We start from the raw sequence: 27,997 nt of genomic DNA, 5'->3' as shown, positions 1-27,997 counted from the left end.
TGGAGCGAATGGTTTAAGAAAATCAGCTCAGTAGGTATGTTCTGCCAGTGCAGGTGGGAGAGACAATCCAATCCGCACACAAATCTTATTTTTCTTAGAACTAAGCTGTGCCTTGAATTATCTTCTGGTGATTTCAGACTTCCAGGCAATTCCTTCTGCATCGACCAAAAGAGAAAAGGAAATAAATGCATCTTGGTTCTGGAGAGAAATTTTTAAAAAGCAAGACAAGCAAATAAAAGTCCCGACTTAATCATGTGTGATCTAGTTTAACTGATGTCTTTAAACTTGAGCTGTAATACTTGACAGCGATGACGGACCCCGCCCCGGGTGGGCGCCGCGGCAGTCTCCCCGCTCCCACGGACGCGCCGAGTTCCCAGGGCCGGCCCACTGCCCCAAAGACACGGAAGGGCACCACCTTGTCTGTACCTCGACGTCTCTCCCCCACCTCGTGCAGCACGGAGCTGCTGCTCCCAGAGGGGGTAGTCGTTTCTGATAACAGTTACACTTTCAGGAAACCGAGCTACGCCTCCCTCGGACGCTGTCAGCTGGGAAACCGGGCGACTGCTGTCACTCTGGGCTCGGCACCCCGCGAGGACGTCTGCCGCTGGGCCCAGGGCCCGGGCGCGCAGTTGAGGCCCCGCGGCCCGCGGTCCGGAGCCGACCCGTGCGCCCCGGGGTGCAGAGGCGGCTCCGCCCGAGCCCCGCTGTCCGGTTTCGTCGGCGCCCGGCCCGCCAGGAGTTCGGACCCGCGCCGAGGCCCAGGCTGCGTTCCCGCCTGGGGCTCGTGGCCGCCGTCCGGGGAGCGGAGAACAGCCGCGCTGGACGGTCCTGCTCCCGAGGCGCCCCCTCCCGGCCGCACCTCACGGCGGCCACACCTCGCCCGCGCGCCTAGGGCTCCCCGCCCACGCGAGGCGCTCGAGGGTGGCGCGGGACGGAGGCTGGGCGCCCGCCGCAGCACAAGGGCGCGGGCCGGGCTGCGGGCGGGGCCGGGGCTGCGGGCGGGAGGCGGCTGCTCCTGCGAGGCCCGGGCAGGCGGGAGGGGCCGCACCTGAGGAGTCCGCCTCTGGCCGCGGCCGCCACCGCCTCGCCCCGCCCCGGGGGCTGAGCGCGGGCAGCGCATGCCACAAGGACGCCAGCCGGCGGCGGCGCTAGCACCTCGAAGCCGGCGCCGGAGCCAGCGCGGCGCAGCACAGCGCCCTAGCGGACTGGGGCCGGGGAGGCAGACGGCCGCGGCCAGGCCACCCCGGGTCCCGTCCTTGCGTCCCGCCAGGCCAGGTGAGCGGCGGGGGTGCGCGGGGCGAAGGGCGCGGGGCGCGGGTGCGGGTGCGGGAGGGCGGGCGGGACAGCCTGGCGCGCCGGGCGGTGCTGCTCTCGGGAGCCGCGGAGGGCGCGGGATGTGGGCGCGGGCGGCGGCGGCGGCGGCGGCGGCGAGGGCGGCCGGAACCGCACCGGGTCTCGCCGCAGCCTCGAGAGCGCCCGCCGGAGGGACTCAGCCGCGCGGCCGGCGCTCGGAGGCCAAGGGCCTGTCACCCCGCTTGGCTTGCTGCCTTTGTGGCGGGAGCGAGGCGGCCCGGGCGTGGGGCGAGGGAGGCGGCGGCGAGGAGCGCAACCGTCCGGCCCCCGAGACCCGGGTCCGTGCAGTGGCACGGCAGGTGGGGAGACGCGGCGGGACCCGGAAGAGGATGCCTAGAGTTCGGCTCGGGAGAGTGGGGGAGCCCGGAGGTGACCAGGCGCGCGCTTGGGTCCCGGGTCCCTCTCCTCCACACCGGGTGTCACTTCGTAGCCAGCGCGCGCGCGTCCGGCCAGCGTCCTCACTTTTCCTATGAGCAGCTGAGGACCGTCCTTGTTTCTGAAAGACACAAAGGCTCGCGTTGACAGCTGCCCCTGACACAGGCAGACAGAGAGGTGAGGGGGGCGCGAGCCAGGCCGGGGTGATGACGGGCCGTTCGTTAAAGCGGATCGATCCCCGCAGCCTCTCTCCCGAGCTCCATTAAAAGGGAATTATTCGTATAGATTCCGTGCGTGGGGTTCTCAGTCAAACCGAGCCCAGGTAACGTCCCAAACGCGACTCATCTGCCCCAGCAGCTGCTGCCTCCACCCGCGGCCCGGCGCACGGACAGTGCGGGAGGAACTCCTCGATCGCGCGCCTTTCCTCTGTGAACGAGGCTCTTCCAGGGTCCTTGTCCGCCCCACCCCGAGCCCCTGTCCCCTGTCCCCCCCCCCCAAGAAGATAAAAACCAAATTTATTTTCCACTCTCGGCACCGTGAGCCCCTCCCCCTTTGAGACGAGAAACTCCGTTTAAATGCCATTTAAAAACCTGCCCATTTAGGAGCAAGAGCGTTTTCTTTTGTAAAGTGCTCTGAAGCAAATGCTCCTTATAAACCCTCACTCCTCTGTTCATGCTCTTATATTTTAAATCCTGGAGTTTTGAGGCTGTGTGGGTTCTTTTTCTTTTTGAGAATTTCTGGGAAATTTTTACACATTTCAATGCTAAAAAGTATCTAAAAGAAAAACTAGTTGTTTAATTGACAATAGTAATAAAATTACATGCAGATAGGTATGCATTGAAAAATAGGTATGCAAAGGAAGATTTCAGTAAATATGGGAAAAGTAATATGAATAGGGTAAAATTTTCAAACAACAGTTAAGAACATACAATGCAAAGTATGCTCTTTCCCATCCCATGCCCCAAGTCCTACTTCTCCCAGAGGCAACCACAGTTGTAAATTTCTTGTACATATACCCTTCCATAAATTGCTATTAAAATGGAATACATCATGGAAATCAAGGATGAAAGAAACTGATATAAGAGTGAACTACATATTAATGATGGTGACTGTTAAATATCCACTCATGATGATGTTATAATCTTTTACTTGGCCTAGAGTGGAATCATTACCTTGAAGATCAATTAGGGTGCTAAAAATTTCAGAGCAAGTTATCTCCTGATCCCCCCAATGCACCGGTTTCTTTCCACTGCTTTTTATAAGCTTTGTTGAATTTTTCTTCCACTTCGGAACTCTGTGCAGTAGGGAATGAGAAATATAGTTTACTCTGTCTACTGCAATGTGTGTCGGAACACATTGAAAGGACATCTGTGTACTCCCGTTGACATGACGTAAGATAAAAATTGTAGAAGTCAGGAGGAATAGGGAGGCCAAGTTTAAGACATTTGGCCACACCTCTTAGTTGCAGGTCTCCCTATGCCATATACTGGCCACACAAAGTAACTTTTTTTTTTTTTTTTTTTTTTTTTTTTTTGGTACCGGGGATCGAACTCGGGTCGTTGCACCTGCGCAACAAAGTAACTTTTTTTGAAATGCTTTTGTTTTCCCCCCAGCTAAGTAAAAGATTTGAGGTATATGGTTTTTAAGCATCTTCCAACTCCAAAATCCTATTAAAATGATGCTGGAGGTGTCCTAAAAAAATTCCTGAATGGTAGGTTCATAAAGAGAAAGTTAGAGATGTTTAATCTACATTTCTCCTCTTATCAGTTTGATACCATTGGAGAACAGCCTCTTGATTTTCCCACAAAATGTCTGTTTATTGTGTCAATAGAGGCCAACCTCTAGGCTAAATGAGCCTTTGCATATCACCTCGTGTGGTTAAGGAGAGGGAATTCTTCACAGCTTATGGTGCCAATTTAGGGAAATTACTCTTACCAAACCCTTTTCTTTTTTGATAAAATGGAAATAAAGTTCATTTGCCCACTTCAAAGAGACTTGACATAATTAGCAATACTTAAAAGTATTTAGATGATGAATATCCCTTATCACAAAGCTATTTTAGTTACTTTATAAACATTCACTTACAGATGTTCTTAGTAGAAACTTTCCTAATCTTTAAAATATCTACAACCTCGAGGCTAATGATTTCTAGATGTGCCAGAGTCAAGGAAAAATTATAAAGTTGTGAAAGTAAAAAAAAAAAATTGCTAACTTTGGTCACTAAGTAGAATCTCAAGGGATTTAAAAATTACACTGTAAATGGTGATTGCAAAAATTATTGATGTTAACAGAGATCTTAAAAGTTTCAGAACTACTGATAGAAATATTATGTAATTATTTTGAATAGGTCTGTAGTAAAAGACAAATAGTCTAAATTACAGAAAAATCTAAAAAGTTGTTTGATATGAGAATAGAATTAGAAGAATAGATTAATAAGAGTGCTTGATTTACTGACAAAACTGATAAAAGCAAAAGTACCAGTAGTGCAAATTGTCTAAAATGGTGCTAATTTTTATTTTCTCCAGCCCCCTTCCCAGTATTGCTGTACAAGATGACTTATATTGTAGATACATTTTTTTCTCATTTCTTATAAGGATTTTTAATAGTTTACTTCCTATTATTTATAGCAATTTAGAATAGTTTGTGCAATATATCCTATAATTTATTTCACCTTTACTATTTGGGGTTTTCCAGTATTTTTAAAAAATATGATGAGTGTAACTATCTTCTATCTCTTTCTGCTTTCTTCTTTTCTTTTTAACATCCTTAGGATTCTTTCCCTGGAGAATCAGGATAGTGTTGTAAATGAGTGGGCTCTAAAATCAGAATCCATGTTCAAACCTAGCTCTATTACTTATTGACAATATTGAACAAATGACTTCTTTTCTCAGAACTTTAGCTTTCTAATCTGTAAAGTGGGTATAGTAATAGCTCCGTACACAACTGTTAAGAAAAAGGTGCATGAAAACACATGTAAATATTTTTTATTTTTATTAGGAAATTTCCAGATTTCTGAGAATTTCTAATTACTTTCTGAATTGGTTATAAAATATATACTGTCCTTAACAATTTATTTGTGAGCTTATGTTATTTTGAAACAGTTAAATTATTTTTACTAATTGATCACTATCACATTGTATCCTTTTGTGTTTGCATTTCTTAGGTCTTGTGTATTTTCAGCAATATTGCTTATAGTTTTCTAAATGAAATCATGAAAGCTGCATAGCTTCAGCGGGTTTGAATTAGTCTATAAGGTGGATACATGGGAGAGATCAGTTATAACACTAATGAAAAATAAACTGAATTCTTCAATAGTTTTTTCAAATTAATAGTTTTTGTATTTTCAGTCTGTGATGTTTATTAGCTATTATTATTTTAAATCTTAGAAAAGTCTCTGTTAAAATTAACAACTAATATATAAATCCCATTTAAGTTAAAATATAATCCTGTCCTATTTTTCTTGAACAGCTGATTTATAAATAGTGTTGTTGTGATCACAGTTTGGTAGACTTTTTACCAGGAATGCTTCTCAAAACCTAATAGACAGGGTGAGGGAAGAGGAGAAGAAAGAGAGATAGAGAGGAACAGGAGAGGAGAGGAGGGGAGCAGAGTAGAGCAGAACAGAGAGGGAAGAGGAGAGAATATTTATGATCTCCAATCAGGTTATCTCTTGGCTACAAATGGATCATGAAGTTATGCCTTCTGACTTGGGTTTTTATACAGTCAAGGTAATTTAGACTACACAAAAGCATGCCCTTGTAAGTTCTAGGGTCCAGCAGCCCTGATATTTCTGGCAAACACACACCAACATGGATAACAGCAGCTCTTTGTGCTGTGGGCCCCAGGGGGCTCTCCGTGGTGTACTCTTCCTTCCCTCCCTTTCTTGACTGACAGGTGATGGCCACTCCTCCAGGTCCAGATGTGAAGTCCCGCAGTGACTTCGCTCCACTTCTGCCAACTTTCTACCCTACTACCCCTTCTGTGTGTTTTCTGTCGTCCTGTCTATGATACAGAAAACTCACTATCTTTTCAAGGTTGTGGTCTCAGATCTTATTTTTATTTTGTTATGCTTTATGAGTATCAATGGTCTCACAATAGAGTATAGCCATGATTAGTGTAGGTTAACATGGGAATCAGCACTTGATAAGTGTTTGTTGCAGTGAACTATATCTTGTATTGTCTTCTCTGTGCCTAGGCATGGTTCTGTTTTTATGGTACAAGTCTGCAGAAACAAACTTCAGTTGTGTCCTAATAGCGCTGTTTAGCTGTATTTACCAAGGTTAGGAGTTAGGAAACTTGATTGTTCTGGTTGCAACTTGTGTGCTCAAAGGAGATTTTAGCCTTTTTTTTGTTTCTAACTCTTGTACATTCTTTTCTTCTGTAAAATGGGATTAACAATTATGGTTCCAGTTATCATCAACCTTATGGAGAGGACTGTGATGAAAATAAAATGAAACCATAAATGTGGACTTGTTTTAGAAAAAGAGTCTTCAAATTTATGCTATGTTGTTCACAAATTACTTCTAGGAGTATACAAATAGGATTACTTCTAGGAGTTCACAAATCCTTCTAGGAGTGTCTGTATCTTTTTTTTCTTTTGGTACCGGGGTTCGAAATTGGGACCTTGCGCTTGTGAGGCAGGCAGCAGAACCACTGAGCTAAATCCCCGGCCCTAGTGTCTGTATCTTTGAGAAAACCTCAGCTCAATGCGAAGTTGCACTTGGATCTTGGGGTTAGATGCAAATTCTTAGGGTCCACTGAATCATAAACTCTGGGGAGGGAGCCTAAAAATACACATTTTAGAATCCTTATGATGTGAACCACTGTTCTAGGGAGTAAGAAACTTCAAGAGCCACTTTAAAAAAGTATTCTTTGATTAGTTAAGTATTAATTTAAAAAATAACCCAGAAATATCATAAATCACTTTTGCATGCTAAACATGGAATGAAAGTTAACCATTGTTGGCACTATTTGTCTTTTAACCTCTCAATTTAATTCAGGCAGACATTGTAAACACGGATGCTTGGACAGGCCAAACAGTAATTTTTGGGTGACAAGATGGGACACTTGCTAAATAGTAGGAGGCAACAGAGTCTGAAGGTGCTAGAATTCCTGAGACTCCACTGATTGTTGCCTTTTGGGAGCGAGAGCAGTATTGCCAGACCATTTGATTTTTTAAAAGTGAAGCTTGAAATGCACATTTTTATGTGAATTTAAATGTTGATAATGAATTTTAATATGGATCCCACAAAACAAATTTGGAAGCCAGATAACTTCCAACCTGTGAGTTAATTATTAACTAATGTAGAAATATTTGCAGTACTCCATTCAGTATTATTTTTTTTTTTGGCTGGGGATCAAACTCAGGACATTGCGCTTATGAGGCAGGTGTCGGAACCACTGAGCTAAATCCCTGGCCCCCATTCACCATTATTAATAATGAGAGTGCATATTAAAGACACAGGCATTTTTCAACTTTCAGATTGTTAAGATTCAATAGATAGATAAAATCTAGTGTTGGCAGTTGGATAAAGAAATGGTTATTGTCATGTACAAAGAGTGAAGGCAAATAATTTGTTCTTCTGGCGAGTAATTGACATCATGTACAGTATCAGCCTTTATCCAGACCTGCCCTGACAATATAGTAGCCCTTCACCAAAGGTAGCTATCTAAATGTTAACTAATGAGCATTGTCTGCAACTAAGATTCAGTTTCCCAGTTGCTCTGCTCATATTCCAAGGATTCAATAGCTGCACTGGCTATGGCTCCCATGCTGGGCTGTGTAGATTTAGAACATTTTCACCACTGGAGAAAGTTCTTTTGGACAGCAGTGATCTATCCTCTTTGTCTCAGAAATTTCCTTTCCTTCTTTTCTTTTCTTTCTTTTTCTTTTTTTTTTTTTTGTGTGTGTACTGGGAATTGAGCTCAGGACTTTGTGCTTGCGAGGCAGGCACTACGCCACTCACTGAGCTAAATCCCCAGCCCAGAAATTTCCTTTCTAGAAATTTGTGAGAAGAGTGGGACAGGTGCACAAAGCTGTATAACAAGATATCACCTGAAACATTTTTAAGAGTAAAATAAATAGAACAACATATACATTATAATGAAAATTAAGCCATAGTTAATATCTATGAGAATAATGTTAAATACGGTAAGTGAAAATAGCCCTATTGTGGCATCATTTATTTTAGGTACAGGGGGTTAGGGAACACATTTTCTCTTCTGAAAAATACATGTGACAAAGCTTTACTTTTTTTAGCCTACGTGCCTCTCTTATTGAGTAGTAAAATAGGTTGGCTTTCCACTAAAAAAAGAGAAGAGGCACTTAACTCTCTACGTTGCATACATATTAGCTGGACTCTTGTTAGAAATTCAGTGTTTCGGGCCCAGCCCAGGTCTACTGAGTCAGAATCTCTGGAAGGGCCCAGAAATCAGTGTGTTAACAAACACTCCACTAAGCAGCTGGAGCTGCCTCTTATCACCGACGCACGCATACAGGCTTCATTTGTTTTACCTTTACCACGTGCAGCCTGCCTGGATTCCATCCAGGCCCTGTTCTAGGAGCTGGGGTTACCACGGTGCTGAAAAGTGGCAAATACCCTTGTCAATTTGGGAATCAAACAGTAAGGCAAAGTAAATGGGTAAAATCTGTTCTTGCAGGTAATGAGCCTTTTAGATAGTAAATGCTAGAGAGAAAGAGCAGAAAGAGAATTGGGAAAGTGAGGTGGGGGGTGTGATTCTCTGCAAGGTGTCACTGGTGACACCTGAGTGAATTGAGCCCTTGGAGAGTTTTGGGGATGCAGGGATGTTAGAGGGGAGTCAGGCCAGGGAAGGGGAGAGGCTAGGGAAGGAGTAAGTAGAGGGCTAGGTCAGACAAGTCATCCAGGTCTTTTTATTTCAAAATTTTTTGTTCTCATTAGTTTACCACACTCCTCAAATTCCTTGGTTAATCAGTTTGTGGATAAACCCCCAATGGGCCCGGGATTTAGCTCAGTGGTGCTGTGTCTGCCTTGAAGGCGCAAGGTCCTGAGTTCGATCCCTGGTATCAGAAAAAAGAATAATAATAACAACTATACAGTTCTTGCTAAGAAGCAAGCCAGGAGTTAGTGAATAAACCCTCAAATTCACTGTTTGTAGTTTGTTAAAATCTTTTACATTTGCCTGTGGTGCTTGTTAAATATGGATTATTGGTTACTAAACCTACTGAATAACTTCAGGGGGTGAGACCTATGAATGTACACTTAACAGTCTTCCTGAGGGGTTCCTCAGATTTATCATCTATAAATTTAGATCGTGGGGGGGGGTACTGATGTATGAACCCAGCGGTGCTCTACCCCTGAACTATATCCCCAGCCTATTTTATTTTTTATTTTGAAACAGGATCTTGCCAGTTTGCCCAGGCCAGACTCAAACTTGCAATCCTCTTGTCTCAGCCTCCCTGTGTACTGGGATTACAGGCATGGGTCACTGCATCCAGCTTGTAAATTTAGTTTTTATAAAATAGATGTCTCTAAAGTTATCACTGCTGCCTGTATAGGTCACAGTGTGAAGAAGAGAAGAGGTAATTGGTAGAATGTCTCTTTTATTTCCTGTGTTTTTGTTTTTGTTTTGTTTTGGCCAGGGATCGAACTCCAGACCTTGCCCCTGCAAGGCAGGCAGCAGAACCACTGAGCTAAATCCCTGGCCCTATTTCCTGTATTGTTAAACTAATTAAATGGGCACTACTCATGGCAAGTTTCTGTGTATTTCTGCAGGGTAATCGGGGAGCTGAAAGACTATTACCATGGTCTGTACCCACATCAGAGGATGAGGGAAACTTCGCTTGAGAGTTCTGCCACCTTCCCTGCTGCAGATCTATTGTTTTTCAGAAAGGATGGACTTAGATCTATTTGGTTTCTTTTCTGATGTTTTCTCTTTCTTTTCAAATCTAACCAAGCTTAGTTAAATGCCATGAACATCTTTTTTGCAATCAATTTTATGCATTTCTATACATTCATATATTCATCAACACAAATACTTTTATATAAATAGAATCACATTGGATGTATTTTTAAAAACCACAGTCAAATTGGGTACAGTGGCACATGCCTATAATCCCAGCTCAGAGTCTCAGGCAGGCCAGTCACAAGTTTGAGGCCAGCCTGGGCAACTCAGCAAGACTGTCTCAGAATGGAAAAAGAAAAAGGGCTAGTGATGTAGCTCAGTGCTAGAATGCTTGCCTAGCATGTGCAAAGATCTGGTACTACAATCCGTAGTACTACAGACAACCCCTCCCCGCAAAAAACTCTGTTGTGATTTCTTTAAAAAAAAAATTCAGGCGGTTATCTTCCTCTTCCCCCTTCCTTTTTTTTTCTGGTATTGGGGATCCAACTCAGGACCTTGTGTTTGTGAGGCAGGTGTGGTGCTACTGAGCTAAATGTGCAGCCCTTTTCCCTTTTCTTTTAATGCTCTTGCTGTTGCCAATCTATGATTGTATAACTTTTCCCATGATCTTGTAACTTTATGTGTACAGTATTGTATAGTCTCAGCATTTTATACACACACACCCCAGTATATAATACTCTTTTTTACTTATGGTACTACTTAAAGCACAATGGATACCACCCTAAGTTAAATGATATAGCTTTTATCAAGTTTTTTTTGCTACCAGAGATTGAACTCAGGACCTTGTGTTTGCAAGGCAGGCGACGGCACCACTGAGCTAAATCTCCGGCCAGATATAATATTCTATAATATATATTCTGCAGTGAAACAGCCATTACTTACCAAATTCCGATTATGAATGTAATTATGTAGTGCAAATATCTGTACTAATAAAAATTTAAAAATAAACAGCTATTACTTCAATGAAGGACATTTATTTAAATTAAGCAAGAAACTACAATTATGTATTAAAGATAGGCAAATCTGCACAATTTTAAAACACTTTTGTAAAACAAAGAACCATAAATACCATGGACAAATGACAGATTGGGGGAAAAAAATCTCTACATATATAGATAAAAGGTTACCATCTCTGGTACATAAACTCTTAAAATGGTAGTAAAATATTTTATAAAACATAAATTTTAGAGCCGGGTGTGGTGGCACATGCCTGTAATCCCAGCACTCAGGAGACTAAGGCAGGAGAATCCCTGCAAGTTAGAGGCCAGCCTAGGCTACATAGTGAGTTCAGGGCCAGTCTGAACTACAAAGGGAGATCCTGTCTCAAAAAACAAAAAACAAAAACATAATTTTTAAATACTTGCAAAAAATTTCCAGAACTAGTTTGTTCTGAAAAAAAAAAAATCTATATAGAAACTTTTGTTTTAACAGTAATATTAAGGAAACAAAATTATTTCCCAGAGAGAATCTGAGATTTATTTTTATTCTCTTTTGGACTCAGCTCATAAGCCAAAGGGTGAGAATAGAGCTTAATACATTATTTAAAAACTTACTATTTGTTGTGGTGGTGGTAGGGACTGAACCCAGGGTCTCATGCCTATTAGGCAAGCACTCTACCAGCTGAGCTACACCCCCAGCCCAAAGTTAAATTTTATATCTGCTGTATGACATTTTTTATTCAGGAGGGGTTCCTTCTGTTTTAAAATGGAGCGTTGTTGGATTTTATAGCTGTAGGTGACTCTGCCCTGAGAGAAAATAACATCACATAGTTTTTGTAGGGTTTTTCTTTTTGGTACTAGGAATCAAACTTGGGACCTTGCACTTGGGAGCCAGGTGGCAGAACCACTGAGCTAAATCCCTGGCCCAACACCACATGTTTTTGTGACTTGCTGAAGGTCATTCAGTGAGTCCTGCATGCTGTCATTGTCTTTCAGTGTCTTATACCTTCAATTGCAGCTGATACAGAGAAATCATATTTCAAGAATTTTTCCATTAAAAAATGGAATATGCAACATTTGGAAAAATTATATTTTATTATGTTTATGTTTTAAGTAGGATTATTAAATAGAATAATATCATATGAGACAATATAAATCAGAAAAAAAAATTTCTTAAACTCCTAGCAGTCTTACAAAATGAGCTGTTACTTCAGTTTTGCTTGAAATATTTTTCTATATGTGTTAATGATTTTACACACTGCTTCTGTAACATATTTCTAAGTATTTCCCAAATCTTTTGGTGACTTTCACTTTTGGGCATTTAAAACTGGTCTGCTTAATGCTGCCATTCCTTTCTTCCCATCTACTTTTCATGCACGTCAGTTTTAAGCCTTGAGTATTGTTTTGTATCAGTCTCCAAACTTGATCAGGAGTCTTTAGTGGCTACTAGTTTTCTACCTTAGGTTTTCCCAAAGGGTATCGCCCTAAACACCAGAATCCTAGTCTAATGCTTTTACCTATGTGTAACAAAACCAAAAACTAAGTGTATTTAACAGTAATGAATTTGTTATATTACCAAAATGTCTGTTATTTTACCCAATGTCTAGAGGGAGAACAGTTCCTGTAATGCCAATTTTGCTCTGTCTTCCTCAGCTTGTTGGCATTTTGTCTTCCAGTTGCTTGACATCTTCATCATCCTAAGATATTAGCAGCACACTCAAGACCCATATCCTCATGAGGTTTTGACTGGGGTCAGAAAAAGCCTCTTTTTCTTCAGGCTAAATGGTTTTTAAAGAGTTTACCTACATGCATAGATGTCTCAAATCTTCTTGGTCAGAATTTGTCATATGCTTATTATAACCTAGTCACTAACAAATTGGAATTATGGGCTTCGTGTAGAATGTTTAAGATTTTCCTCAAGCCCAGGAAGGGCCATTGTCTGAGGTAAGCATGCACAGACTCTGGGGTTGCTAATACCAAAGGTTAGGCAAGCAGCAGTGTGTGGCATGGGACGAAGTTCCTGTTCCCTTCAAGGTCCTTCATGGTTGACCTCATGATAATCTAGTAACAAACCTCTGTTCATACAAGCCCATCAGTTGTTTCTCCTGCCTGTATATCCTGCTTGTGTACATTCATACCTATGGCTTGACTCGTGCTATTTTTCTTTCTTAGAGATTTCTGCTTATTTTTTTCTGCCTATTTTCTACAGTAGATGTGGCTATTTTAGCTCTTTTTTTTTTTTTGGTACTGGAGCTGGAACCTGGGTCCTTGTGCTTGTGAGGCAAACAGCGGAACCATGGAGCTAAATCCCCGGCCCAGATGTGGCTATTTTAATTAAAATTAAATAAAAAATGAAATTTAAAATTCAGTTTTCTAGTCATACTAGGAACATCTCAAGACCTTAATGGCCACATATGGCAAGTGGCTACTATACTGGATAAAGTTCTGATGGACAGCTCTGCTCTAGAAATTCTTATAAATTATGCTCATTATTTAATATAGTGTTTGCCAAACTATAGGTCACCTGTATGAGAATCAGCTGAAGATGCTGTTTAAATGCAGATTCTGAGCTCCAGGACCAAGACCAGGCTAACGCCAGGTGTGGTAGTGCACACCTGTAATTCCAGCACTCGGGAGGCTGAGGCAGGAAGATCACCGTGAGTTTGAGGCCACCCTGAACTACATAGTGAGACCCTGTCTCAAAACACCATAAAAAAAAAAAACTCAGGCTAACTTTCATGCTCAATAAGGATGAAAATAATTATCTTAAGGTCTAATTTAGTTTATTTTCTAATGGATAAACTGAATATTTGAGTTTTTATTTTCTTCTGCTTTAAACTTCTGTAGCATTCATACATAGTTTATATATCAAGTTGTAGGATTTTATTATAGACATTTATAGTCTCTGTCAGAAAATATTTTTCCCGAATATTAGAGTATAAACCTCTTAAAAAGAGGCATTATGTTATAAAATTTCCTGATATTTTCCAAAATATCTACTACTGGGCTGGGGATTTAGCTCAGTGGTTCCACTGGCTGCCTTGCAAGCACAAGGACCCAAGTTCCATCTCTGGTACAAAAAAAAAAAATCCAACACCAACATTGAGTACAAAGTATGAAGCAATTAATTATATTACGCAGATGGGGTTGGGGATTTAACTCAGTGGTGCCATTGCCTGCTTTGCAAGTGCAAGGTCCCAAGTTCAATCCCTGGTACCCCCTCCCCCCCAAAAATGCAGAATTGACAGTCTATGGTCCATTATATTCAGTTGACAGTTCTTTGGAAAACAATAGTGTTTGCACTATTGAAGGTAGAAGTTGGATGATAAAAGTATTTCTACAATATTTTCCCTCAATTTCATTTATTGGCAACAAGCTTGAAAATCCTGGTTATATTTCTAATGAATATTATATGAAGATGTTCCTCATAAGATTTAGATTTGCAGCATTTTTTTAAAGTGGCTATTAAAAAAGTATTTTGAAATTGCTCTGAGCCCTGTTTTCTCTGGAAGGACATAAAGTAGTAAAACCTTCCTGTTGCAGATGAACTCCCCACATGTATCAGAGTTCATCTCTCAGTTATCTATGTAATCCTAGGTAGCACTTCTGGGCTGTGCTTTGATGATGTAGTAATGGCTGGAGAATTGCTAGAGCAAGAGGTTACTGTCTGGGAACATTAGCAAATCTGTGTCTGCAGCTCTGTCTTAAGTTGGAACACAGTGAATTAGCAAGTAGAGTAGCAATATGGTAGCGATGAGCTGCAGCATGTCACTTAGGACTAATGTAAGGAATGTTTCTCTCTGTCTGATTTCACAGAATGTACAGGTCTATGGGTTGATGTTAAAGAATTACATTCTCTGGTAGGTTTGTACCTTATAATATAAAACCAATGAATATATTATTTTAAAAACGAAATCTATTGAACAAATAATGATTTTCATCTGCAGCTTTTAATATTTTTGACTGTATGACATCTGACACGTATTTTGATTGTAAAACAGTCACATTTCTGAGATAATGCATCAACTCACCTGGTACAAAATAATCCCTCTGGAAATGTTAGTTCTTTTTCCTCCTTACAGTTGAATGATATGTCCCAGAATTTATCAGACAGTAAAAATTAGTTTGGAATATTTTGGCTCCCACTTAATAATGTTACTAAATTCTTTTCTGGAAAACTCAGACAATGTAAGTACTTTCTTTGTTCTCTTTGTTCATATAAATTGGGAAATCAGCCATCAGCTGTGATATTTTTACAGCATTCTTGATCAAAAGCTGTATTGGTGTTGATTGATATTGGTAGGTACTAAATGGACCATCGGCGCAATCCACTAAAGTTCTTTTGGAATCTGTAAGTGTAGTGTCTGGGTTACGGTATTTCAGATAGTGTAAATATTTGAGATTTTATGCCATTGTAAAGACCCCGAAGCCATACCTTATCTCAGCTTCTGCCTCCAGAGCAGGATCTGCAATAGAATAGTGTAATACATGCATAGTTGCCTGTCTGGAATTTCAGAGAAGGAGGGAGGGAGGTTGAGAGAGAGACAGAGAGAGAGAGAGAGAGAGAGATTGAGATTTTATATGTAGATGCCTTGTATATATAAAATCTAAGATTTTTGTACATGCACACATACTCTGACACACATATACCACACATATATACATACACATATATATTAAGAAAGTATATAATCATACCTACACATACACAGGTATAAATATATATTTATATACATGTGTGCACACCACAGTACATGTATATGCACAAAGCACAGTCTTTATAATTAAAAACTTTGTAATTAAAAACAGCCATAAAGGTCTCTATGACTCACATACTCATCTCTGCTTAGTCCTGACCTGCTGTTTAATAATTTAATTCATAGCAGGGGTTAATAATTTGATTCCTTAATTTAATAAAAATTAATCTGTACCACCTCACACATTGTGCACTTATCTTTTCTAATCTTCACAACAGCCCTGTGAAGTAGGCATCATTTTTTCTTTTACAGTTAAGAAACTAAAGCTCAGAAAGTCTCTGCGTTTCACAAGAGCCCTTAGATTGTAAACATAAAGTCAGAATTCAAACTTAAGGCTGGTTGATTTCAGAACTGTAGTTCTTCCCTCTGTGTCCTGCTCTGGGGTACGTGTTTTGTGACTCCAGTCAATGATAAGATCTGGATGTCAGAAATAGTATCTTAAAATGTTTATATTATCCAGAAAGTAACTCGTGGCCAGTGTTGCTGCTTTTGCTGTAGGGGGTGTGTGTTGGTGCTGAAGGGCATATGGACGGAGGACCCAGGCTGGGTCTCTGTCAATAAGGAGTAGTGCATCGGTCAGGTTGGGCTTGCTCAGCTTGGTTGAAAAGCTCCAGGACTGCAGATGCTTTGTCCCTTTTGCTCATTGCTCTATCTCTAGCACCTAGGACAAGTGCATTGTTGCCTTTTAACAAACATTTATGAATGGATGACATCTGTGAGGACCTGTTAATTTTATTCCATGGCTGTCTATCCACTCCTTGAACTGGCTCAAACTGCTTTCAGATCCAAGCCACTGACTATAAGTGTGTTGGGGGAAGAAGGTGGGTAGATGGAACAACATGAGCTTAGCACTTCTACTGGCATTACCAAGGCAAGGCCCATGACCTTCAGAAGCTAAGTTGGGAGCATAACCTTTTGAATGAGAATGATAACAAGGAAAAATAGATCCAAAACCATTTTGTGGCTAAGGTAAAACATAATGCATTTTATTTCTCCTTTTAAAAAAATTTTATACATTGGTAATGTCTTTATAATCCTTGAGGCACAATCAAATCTTCAAATTTAATTATTAACAAATAACATATAATTTAGATAGCATAGGCTTTAAATTTGCCAATAAATACCATAGTTAAGCCGGGCATGGTGGTGCATGCCTGTAATCTCAGCTACAGTTGCTGTTTATTTAACAACCTACCTGTTTAACAACTGTTCACACTTAACACCGCGTGCTCTTTGGACTTAAGACCCATCTTTCTTTTTTCTACAATTCTGTACATGTTAATAGAGCTTCAATGTCTTTTTTTTTTCTTTTTTTGGTACCGGGGATCGAACTTGGGACCTTGAGCTTGGGAGGCAGGTGCCGGAACCCCTGAGCCCCCAGTCTTTTTTTATACACTACACCTTGTTTATCCAGTGCTACAATTTTTGCAGATTGTACTGTCCAGTCCTGTAGTTTTATGTTCTGTTATACATTACAGTTCTGCATGTAAGAGTGATGCAAATAAAAGCAAAGTCATCAAGTTGGAGTTTCCTTTGACCATTGTTTTTTGTTCTGAATATTGTAATGTACTACTATGTCCAGTTCCTAACTTAGTGACCAATTCACTTATGACCCAGTTGCACCAGTCATTAAATGAAGGATGCCAGCAGCCTATTGTATTTTAGGCGCAGTCACTAAGCATTTTGTGCAACTGAACACAGCATTCATGAAAAGTCAAATATTTTCAAAGTGCGTATTTATAATGTCTGATACTTTGGTAAGATAAGCTACCTGATATTTTTTGGATACTGAGGCAAAAAAAAAAAAAGCAACCTCTATCTGCCTCAGTATCCAAAAAACATGTGGTTTGCGTTTCGAAGCAGAAGCGAGTGATCTGGAGCACGGTCTTTTGAGACCTGCTGATCACCTACGGCACAGGCAGAACAGCTGTGCCAAAGGGCCAGCAAGGTTCACCAGTGCGATCTTCTTACTGGCTCACTTCTGAGGACTGTTTGCTTCCAGCAGTTCCTCCGGTAATGATAAAACTACTTCTTATGGAGTTAAATAAATTCTCAGATATTAACAAACTCTTTCGAAGTGATGCTACCTTTGAAACTTCTCGATACGTGGAAATGTCTCATGTGGGCCCACACGTTTCTCAAGGGTGATACATACTCTTCCAAACCACAGGACACAACTGAGGAATTAATTGTCACTGTTACTCTTGGCCCTGTGGCTGTTTTACGGGTTTAATTTTTGTCTCACACTCTTGGCTAGCCAGCTCCTTCACTACATGCTTTATATGTCTTTCTGTCCTCCAAGGTATATACTGCGGAGGGGGACAGAGCGCTGGCTCCATCAATGCCAGTTTCGCTGACAAGGATATTTGGCATTTCCCATGATTTTCACAGAGTCCGGCAGGTTCGTGGCTCAGTGATACCGTATTAGAAATATTTTAGTTTCACTGGTCCCTCACAGTGACCTGCAGAAGCTCCTTCATTAAAGAGCCAAAATGGCACATTCAAAACACAGCTCCCAGCAATATCAGCTGTGTGGTCAGTGTAACCTTGGAGAGTTCATGGAAGCTGCTCAGATACCTGGAAAAGGGCATGTGAGGAATACAGGAAAAGATGCTTTATTGATCTACTAAGGATCGTATCTGGATTACATCTGTTGATTACTGATGAGCACTTTGCATGTCATTGCTGTCTCATAAGATATCCTGGATTTTCTGAGTAATTTTCATCCCTGCCTTTTCTGACATGTGAGGGATCAATATTGCCTGAACCCAGCTGATGTGATGATTTGTTGATGGCTGCTGTATTTTATTTTAAAGGTTATTGGAGAACATGTGTTCTTAAGAAAAACAAATCATTTTCATTGAAGTATATTGAAAATATGCCTAATGCAGATATTCCTTGTTTAACAGTCTGCCTGTTTAACAACTCTTTGGACTTATGACCCATCAGTGTTTTTTTTGGTACAGTCCTGTACATTTTGTTGACAGAGCCTCAATGTCTTGATGTCTCTTTTTGTATAGTCCACCTTATTTATACAGTACTATAATTTTTGCTGATTATACTGTACAGTACAGTCCTGTAGTTTTATGTTCTGTTATACACTATAGAACTGCATGTAAGAGTGATGCAAATAAGGGCAAAGGTATCAAGTTGTAATTTCCTTGACCATTTCTTTTGTTCTGAATATTGTAATATACTACTATATACCATTCCTCCTCTAGCCACCAATTCAGTTAATGACCTAGTTGTAGGAATGGAACTTGGTTGTTAAAGAAAGAATGCCTATACTTAGGAGGCTGAGCCAGGAAGGTAGCAGGAAGTTTGAGGCCATCCTTGGGCAACACAACAAGACACCATTAAAAAAAAATCCTTGTTAAAAAAAGTCATTGAATTCATGTTTGTAGGGATAATGCCGCCTACTAGAATAGAACTGTGAAATTGAGTTTTTACAATTCACATGGCTTATTAGATTTTAAATTGATAATACTTCCAAAACCAAAATAATAATGGCTTTAGGTACTGTCACATGAGAGATTTCAGGCATCTCCATGTGGTTTACTTTTGGGAAGCTGATGTTCATGTATTGTAACAACTAACTGATGCCATAATTCTGTCTTGAATTGAGGTTTGTGTTTAATCTGTGCTGATTTAAATTTTTTAATTTTTAATTTTTTTGTGGTATGGGGGCTTGAACTCAGGACCTTGCACTTGCCAGGCAGGTTTGGTGCCACTGAGCTACATCCCCAGCCATCTGCTGGCCTTGGAAGTAAAAATTGGCAATAGTAGGTATAATATCAAACTGTTTCTTAGTGTTTTATTTGTTTGTTGTTTGTTTGAGGCAGGGTCTCACTAACTTGCTAAATTGTCTAGGGAGGGTCTTGAACTTGGGATCCTCCTGTCTCAGCCTCCCAGAGTGCTTGTATCACAGCCATGCACCATTACACCTGGCTCTGTTTTCATTTGGATAGACTTAATTATTAAATGCTTGTCACTTCCTTGAAAATGATTTTTCTCATAATTTTCCTACTGAGGAAGAGGTTCATAATCCAGTGAGGATAATAGAATTCTCTGTTGAGCAGGAAATAAACAATAAATATGTCAGTAAGTCTCTACTAGGGACCTATAATTGGAACAGATGCTGTGTGGAAAGAGAAAGGAAAATAAAGAGCTGTCCCTGCCCTGGGGAAAGCTACAATCTAGTTAAAATGCAGTAAAGGTAGCTTGTGGTTTTGTAGATGCAGATTTAATTTTATTCGAAGCGTATTCCTTATACCATTGCTATGTAGTAAAATATTTTAATATTATATGCAACTATGTTATGATATAAAAACTGCAAAATATTTAATTGAACTGATATCTAAATGGAGTTTTAATGTCCATTTTATTTTTTTAAATGTAAAAATTTGAAACAGTACTGGTGAGGTTAAGGAAATCATGCTGTGAACTTCATGAGTATTAAGGGAAAAAGGAGGGAAGAGTATGAATATAACCACTATTTAACTTATACCCTTTCTTTATGTAGCAAATTTAAGGTATGCATTTAAGGTATGAGAGAGAAAATGAATGTAAGCTCATTTTAACTTTCAGACTGTTTAAAGTACATTTACAATTATTTGAGACTACTGCATTAATATTCTAATATTAATGGTAATAATAAATAGTAATCAATAGTAATAAACATTTAAAGCATAGATGTTGAAGTATTTCCTTATAAATATAATTCATCTTTAGAAATTTATGTTCTTGGCAGTTTTTCATCAGTGAAAATCAGGTGCACTCTGCTCTTGGCCTTGATATATTTCTCATTGTGTATGTACTGTATTTAGAAAACAGATGAAATCAGTGCTGCTTATCATAAATATGTTATATTTATACAGATTTTCTTTTAATTGAATGAAATTAAATTTTCTACTAGGTTTGTGGACTATCAAACAGGAAAATACAGGTTAAAGAATCAAAAAAAAAAAAAAGAGGAAAGACTTAGAAGATAATTAGAACTCAATGCTAATGTAGTAGTATTTTAGCTTTAAACCCTGTTAGTCCTTTCAGTTAGGCCCCATCAAAGAAAAAGATCATAAGCTAGTCTGCTAAATTCTAGCTCATTACATTTCTGCAGTCATTTATTGTTGTTGATATAATATTTATTTATTAAGGCCTAGTTTTATAGAAACTGATATGAATGGGTTGTCTGTTTTTCATTGACTTTTGTTAGTATTTTGACTTATACTTTGACTTTATACTTTTCCCTTAACTCTTATATAAAGTTAGAGCATTAACAGATAAATCCTGTTCAAATGATGTATCAAGTTGACTGATTAAAAATAGTTCTGTAGTCACAATTTTCTTTTTCCTGGGAGTCAGATAGAGGTTTAAATCTCTGAAAACATTAATGTGTGTGGGATGGTTATGATAGTCCAGCTGCCTTTGTGTGTGTTTCATTTAAATGTAAATTTATCTTAGAGACTCTAAAGATGAATTCAGAAGGTAGAGAATTTTAATGTGAATAGTTATTTTCTTCAATTTTCCAGGATACTGAAATCCTTGATTTACACTAAAGAAAAAGCTAGCTCCTTTATTTTAAAGGTTCTTAGTGGATTATCCATTAGCAGTTTTTTAAGATTACATAATTCCATCAAAAGAAGATTAATTTAGTTTATAAAAGTATATATCACAACTCATTGTCCAGTGTGATACTGAGCATTATTTTATAGTACTATATAAAGGAAAACAGTAGTATTTTAACCAGAAATCAGGTTTTAGAAATACTTTAAAATAATTAGATCTGAGATGTTAAAACATAAAACCTACCAACGAAGGTATCAAAAATACGCTTGACATCCTTATGACACATACATATATCTATATACTGTGTATATATTTAGATTTTTTTTAACATTGATTAAAATGTCTGATACTGTAATTATTAATTATCTTCTAGTAACAATTTTTGAGGGCAACTTTTGGAGGAAGCTTCCATTTGTCACTATTCTGTTTAAAACAGAAGGTCAAGATTCCAAGTTCTGTCTTTTTGTTTTATTTTGCAGTTATTGTTAGCATTGTGTATGCAGCCATGAATGTTCTCTTCAAGAAGGTCACCTTCTGCTGCCTTTAACAGCTTTTTTTTTTTTTTTTTGTACTGGGGATTGAACCCAGGGCCTTTGCACTGAGCTACATTAAAATTCTCTACCTTCTGAACTCATCTTTAGAGTCTCTAAGATAAATTTACATTTAAATGAAACACAAAGGCAGCTGGCCTATCATAACCATCCCACACATATTAATGTCTTATTTTAAGTCAGTCTTGCTAAATTGCTAAATTGCCTAGGCTGAGCTCTTTAGCAGCCTTCTTACTTCCCTACAATAAAACAGACCATATTTGAGAGTTGCTGTTGATTGCATATTTTAAAGTAATTTTCATCTTTAGCCATTGCTTTACCAGCCTGTGATTATCTTGTACTAAAAAAATAAACAAATAGAACCAAAAACCTCTTTTATTTGCCTTAACCTTTTTATATGTAAATTTTGGAAAAATTACACTGTAGCAGGCCAATAAAATGTATTCCAAAACTGACATTTCTGAAGTAATTATGAAAAAGATTATAAAGTTTACTAAAGGGATTGCTGTTTGTTGGTTGATAAAACTTAAGCCACATAAAAGTAAATATTTCTTAAGCAACCCCTGTAGAGTCAAGGATTCCCTTTAAAGAAATGACCGTTGTTTATTCTAAATATTTTTAATAGGAAAAATAAAGGAGTATCTTCTGAACATTTTTGAGAGGTTTCAAATCCTTATGTCCACCTCTATAATATGCAAGTTTCTGTTGAGTGTTACAGATCATCATTTAAGTCGTTGACATAGTTGTACCTGTTTTGCTTTAATGAATAGTTGCTGTTTAGAATTTATGGCTGAGTTTTATAGTAACCAGGAGAGGTATGAAATGTGTTTATAGCAATATTCTAATTTATACATTTTATGACATGAGATCACACAAACTGATTTGTAATCAAAATTAGTGACTTTTCCCTCTGTGTTCTGTGTGATTTCAGTAGAATACGTGAAGACGTTTTCCTTGAGGAGAGGAATATTAGTACCGTCCTTAGAAGTACCCCTCCCCTCAAACACAAATCTCTTTTTTGTTCCTTCCCCAGCTTCTCGCTGTTCCTCTAAACTCCTGAAGCTTGGAGAAAGTGAAGTCTAAAAATCAGTCCTTCTCTATTTGAATGACAGACCTTGTGGAGGACTTGTGCGGTGGAGTTTTTCCCAACCCAGGTTAAGTACGTGAATACTTTGTAAAAATACTATGCTGTGATAATACTTTTACTTTCTGAAATGGTTACTTTTTTTTAGACAAAAAATCCCACAATGTTCTAATTTATTATTTGGATCAAAACCTCTTTAATCTGAGACACATATTTTGTAACAAAATTTTTGTGTTGTTTAATACCATTAGGAAATTAGTGTTGCTATTTATTACAGTTGGTTTTCTGGTAACTTTTCATTAGTAGTTTTGAAAGTCTTTCCAGGTTGCAAACCAGGAAACCCGTGGCAAAGTGACATCAACCTGCAGAAAAAACTGGGATAAGTCAGTTTTCTCTGGGTTTGTTTCTATTTTGTGTCAAAGCTTGAGAAAAGCGATAGATGAAAACAAATTAGCATGCATATTTTAAACCGTTCCATCTGGTAAAACTTCACACTGTGCCTAAGAAACAGAAACAGACAGTGGACTTTTAAAGGTATTTTTCTTTCAATACCCGCTGCATAGCAACTTCCTTGCTTAACTTTTTATAAGGACGTTTAACAAATTCCTTGGTGTTAAAGTGGAGGGTGTAGATAGTTTTTAAAAGTTCGCACCTCACACTCAGGATAATTACCTGGTAACCAAAAACGCTATCTAAATCTATTTTTGGAGTGCCAGGGTGCGTGGGGGGTGGGGAGAGTGAAACTCGGATCAGTGACCATCTGGCCCAGATTTGGCTGATTTCCTGTGCAGTGCGCTTTGTTTCAGGCGGACAATGGCTTGTTCCTCTTTCAGGGAAGGACTCTGCTGATGACTTTACACTGAATCAGCAGGTTTGGTTGGGATTGAAAGCATATATATTAATATTTAGGGATTTTCTATCCTCATCTTCATCAATTACAAAAAATATTTTAAGGTTCTTTTTTTAAAAATAAAGTGGTTTTACACATTGAATACAATATTAGGAATGTAGCTTTCTAATTTGTTATTAACCTCTTAAACATTGATGTTTTTCTTGTCTTTAGTTTCTAAAATTAAAATGTCCCTGATTATGATTTTTTTTTTGGTACCAGGGATCAAACTTGGGTCCTTGTGCTTGCAAAGCAGGCAGCGGAACCACTGAGCTAAATCCCCGGGCCCCTGTCCCTGATTATGATTTTTGATGAGACTATATATGTAGATCTTTTTTTAGGTCTGAACTTGAATTTTCCATTTGAACCTTAAGTGATTTAAATTTACTGTTGTCTTAAATCTAAGTAAGGCTTTTATGATATGGCTCTGTAAGTAGTAAGTTTTCTATGACATCTGTTGCCATATATCTGCAAATTATATTTTAGGTAGTTAGATCTGTTTTTCTTACCTTACATGCTACCTAATGATCAGTACACTCTTTTTTTTAAAATCGTCATTGGCTTGAAGTAGGGAAACTTGAGCAATTAAGATTCCAAGTAAGTCAGCTGTCAATTTCTATAGATTATCTCAGAAGCAATAGAGATCAGAGTGTGGTTAAATGCCACTCTTCAGAAGATAATTGCGAACTTCAATGCTACTATTTTACTTGTGGCCAAGAAATGCAATCTTTTTTACTTTTGAAGTGATTGGAGGATTGTTCTTAAAGCCAAACTTTTAGTTGAACTCTCATCTCCCTATAGTTGAATTGCCACTTAATACTTCAGTACAGAATTTTCTGCAGACAACAATTTCTAAAACCACTTCTAAGCTTAAAATCAAGCATCTGATTAGAACTGACTGCTTTGGGGGGCAGCTCACTTTGCGGTCCCCCTTCTGTCTCTCTTAGGAGCTGTCTTGCAATAAATTTTTCCTACTGTTACGAAAAAACCCCGACTGCTTTGGGATCTAATCTTTCAATCTTTTGTGTACATAAAGGTATGCTCTTTAGGTGGAATCAAGCAGCCTGATCATAAGAGAAAAACTTAATAGTTAGCTCCTCAGGGATCTAATCATGTAGCAGATGGGACCAAAGAGCACAGTTCTGTGTCATTTGCTGTAATTAATTTTGGGTTCACATTCAGTAAAAGTGAATGACAACAAATGACACAAGATCTTAGCTTGGATCCATTTGGGGCATTATCCATCCCCGTGTCCTTGTTCCTCTTCTCTTTTGGATCTCTTTAATCAACTGCTTGCTCTAGCTGATATGAATCTGGCCTCAGAATTGCTTGTTTGGTTTAAATGCATTTGTGGTTTGGATGCACGGGTGTTACAGATGTTATGAATGTTAATTGGAATAGAATATTCAGATTTAGCTAAATGGTAAAATAAGGCAGAATTAGAAGTTACAGCAACACCAAGGCAAGTTCTACCTTATTTTCCCCCTGCTTTAATCAGAGACTGGTTCAGGGAACTAGTTTGAGGTGGAGGGGAAAGTCTTATCCCCCCCCCCCCCCGCATTCTTCACCCCCCACCCCAACCCTGAGTCTCCTTCAAATCTCACTGAGGAATTATAGTCTCTATAGAGGCTTGGTTGCAGAGGCCTGGAAAGTTTACACTGCAGAGAGTTGTTTTGTTTGGCATAGCTAATCAGGAGCCAGGCTGGAATTGCTCATAGCTGTCATTCAGGTTTTGTTTCAAAGTCCAAGGACCTGCTGGGAAAAACAAAAAGCTAATGAAAGCTGACTGTATTTAGGCCTCAAATCTGAGGAATCTGAAATGATGTCCTGACAGTGTATTCTTATTCTTCCACATTCTTGCTGTTACTAAGGTAACAGATTTTGAGAGGCTTTTCATCTTCATTGTCAAGTATTTGCTACACTTATTGTTGTTTTTCAGATTAGAGTGATTCAGATTACCTCCTTTTGAGATGAAGGAAAAAAAGAAAATAATGGAAATAAAATGTCTGAATAAATCCTGAATGCTAGTAAGATCAGTTTTATTAATGCCTTAAAATCCTTACATTAATAATGCATATTAAAATTTAGGACAAGGTCACTTTCCCCAAGATCGAGAATGCTGTATGAAATTCCAATTCCTTTTTTTTTTTTGGTACCGGGGATTGAACTCTGGTCCTTGCGCTTGCACAGCAGGCAGTGAAACCACTGAGCTAAATCCCCGGCCCAAATTCCAATTCCTGTAAGGTGAGTACGCATACTCACTAGGAGAATACATTTTAAGAGACCAAACTTATCTTTAAAATCTTTCTTCTTGAATGAAAAAGTGCTATGCTTGAATTCTTTATTTGTAAATAATAAGGCCAAGTAGCATGAGGAAATGTGTTACGATGAACATGTTTACTAAAAAACTTGGTCTCGATATTTGTTTTCATAGGATGTGTTGCCCTGGTGTATTAGCATTCATCTATATGAAAATGTTTTTGCAGTCCATTTGGGCTACATTATTACCTGTGGCCGTTAAACAACAAAGAAAAGATAATTTTGTGCAGATAAGGTGTTTTCTGGGTTGGCATTAGATCTGAGAATTCCCAGGGATATGCTTCGGTAACATTATAACCTTTATGACTCTTCTTGTCAAGAAATTGACTCATTGGAAGATAATACAATTTTTCCTCATACTTATCAAACATTTTCATCAAGTATTCTTTTTCCCATGGCAGTGACTCGAATGTCGAAGTGACCTAGTTTTGGTGGTGATCAGATCATTTCACTAATTTGGTCCCAGCACAATAAAAGCCTACATTCTTGAAGATAAGATCTGGTTTAATTTTCTTCTGAGAAATAAGTAAGAGTGAGCAGGTGGCTAAATGAAAAAGAACCCATGAAGGTCTGGAAGAGAAGTGGCTAGAGTATCTCAAGAGGCCCTTGTTTTGATTTCTGTGTCTTTATTCATACTAGTTTCCCAGCCTGGAATTTTGTCTTCTCTCCTCTCCACCTAGAAGCCTATGCTTCTCAAGGTCCATCTCAGGTCCTTCTTTATTCACTAAATCCTCTTCAAGTCGTTCTGGGGTCCAGATAGTAAGAGAGACCGTGTCCTCAGCTGGTCACAGTATCTAAAGGATTGGGTTCAAATATAGTTTTGACTTTTTTTTTTTTTTTAAGGAGAATGGTTAGGATGGGAAGATATGTGGAAATGGGCAAGTTTAATCCCCCCAAAAAGATATTTCAAAAGAGATAAGAGAGCTGCTTTCAAGGGCTGACATGTGCTGCTGGAATCAGATTGACTCTAATTACCTTTGAAGCAGTGGATTTTGTGGTGAGCCTGGGGCTGCAGGGGGTAGGGAAGAGGAGGAGACTGGTAGACATGCTGAGTGCCTCCTGTAGCTAACAGCAGAAGAGTTTCACCTCTAACTGCTTTCGCTATTGGATTTGTGTCTAATATTTCTTTCAAAGACATTACATTGGTTAAAAATTGAAAAGTTTTGAAAAATCACTGCTGCATGGAATAATTAAGTTTTGCTTCACATCAGAACAAAATGTTCTAGCAGTAAGAGACTTTGAAAAATTAAATGAACAGCTTTGTGAGTTATGAGACCCACATTCAATCAGAAGGTTAGTAGTCTGACAAGGATGCAGGATGATTTCTGCTTGGGGAAAAGATTGGGTTGGATGCCCTTTACATTTTCTATAGTTCTAAGATTGGATAGTTGATTTCTTATTGTCAGTATCAACTTGGCACTGGGGGTTTTGTGGTAAACTCTACCTCCCCATTAAATCATGAGGTTCTAGACAGGAGGCAGTGTCTTCACTGCCTTTGGATTCTTCAGATCCCAACACAGATGTGGGAGCCCAGGAAGGACCTGTTGGTGCAAGAAGCACTTGCTTGACTGCCTTGTTACTTCACCCAGCCACTGGGGATGATAAGGGAAGTATTTGCAGAAACTGTTTTCTGCTGTTGCTTTCTGCCCTTCAGGAATAGTAAAAATGACCAAGGAGACAAGATAACCACCGCCTTTTTGCCAGGAGGCCGGAACACTACAGTGTCTGGAGGACTGGACATGGCTCCCTGAGCCTAGCTGATAAAACTTGAATGTGGAAATTGTGACTCTCTACATAAAACAAGAAACTGAAGTAAACTAGAAAGGTGAAGGAGGCGATTTCCTGGTCTGAGCACAGATATGGGAATATATTATAAAAAGAGTCACATTAGCAACCTTGACTTCACAGTTTTTTAGTGTCACAATTCAGTTGGTTCTGATTTTGTTGAGAGCTGGAACTAAAGATATGAATTACAGAAAAGTTTTCCAGATGCAAGATCTGAATCTAGTAATTGTGGTAGAATTGATAGGGGCAGCCAGGTGCTTGATGAACACAGTGTAATCTGAAGCAGCCCTTTCACTCCTAGAGGCCTTTCATATTGCCTCCCTTTGTACTGGGTAGAAAAGGCCAAAGTGTTTCCCCCACCTCCTGGCACATGGCCTTGTATCTGACAGGTACCAAGGAGGAGTTTATGGAATTGAGTTGAATTTTATTAACTTTGAGACTTTGAGAGCCAATTACAATCCGCAGTGTCCTTTAGCTGGTGATCATAGTGGTTATTT

The 27,997-nt window shown here is 39.3% G+C and overlaps 1 protein-coding gene across 19 annotated transcripts in view; it reads left to right on the top strand.

Moving 5' to 3' along the window:
• The first annotated feature begins 1,117 nt into the window (after positions 1 to 1,117).
• The window catches only part of Greb1l (GREB1 like retinoic acid receptor coactivator), a 233,555-nt gene continuing 206,675 nt past the window's right edge, over positions 1,118 to 27,997 (top strand). For 15 of the 19 annotated variants that reach the window (XR_015442405.1, XR_015442404.1, XM_021265175.2 and 12 more), the window contains exons 1-2: positions 1,118 to 1,275; positions 22,457 to 22,582. The gene's annotated coding sequence lies outside the window, so the exon portion shown is untranslated. The remainder of the gene's footprint in view (positions 1,276 to 22,456; positions 22,583 to 27,997) is intronic. The other 4 variants (XM_087189746.1, XM_021265174.2, XM_087189742.1 and 1 more) reach the window with 2 other exon arrangements.

This window comes from Heterocephalus glaber, unplaced genomic scaffold (genome assembly GCF_053883595.1).
Source record: "Heterocephalus glaber isolate CG9 unplaced genomic scaffold, H.glaber_assembly_v1.0 deba00000331, whole genome shotgun sequence".
Classification (NCBI taxonomy): domain Eukaryota; kingdom Metazoa; phylum Chordata; class Mammalia; order Rodentia; family Bathyergidae; genus Heterocephalus; species Heterocephalus glaber.
The sequence above is the reverse complement of the archived record's forward strand: the minus strand, read 5'-3'. Positions and strand labels throughout refer to the sequence as shown.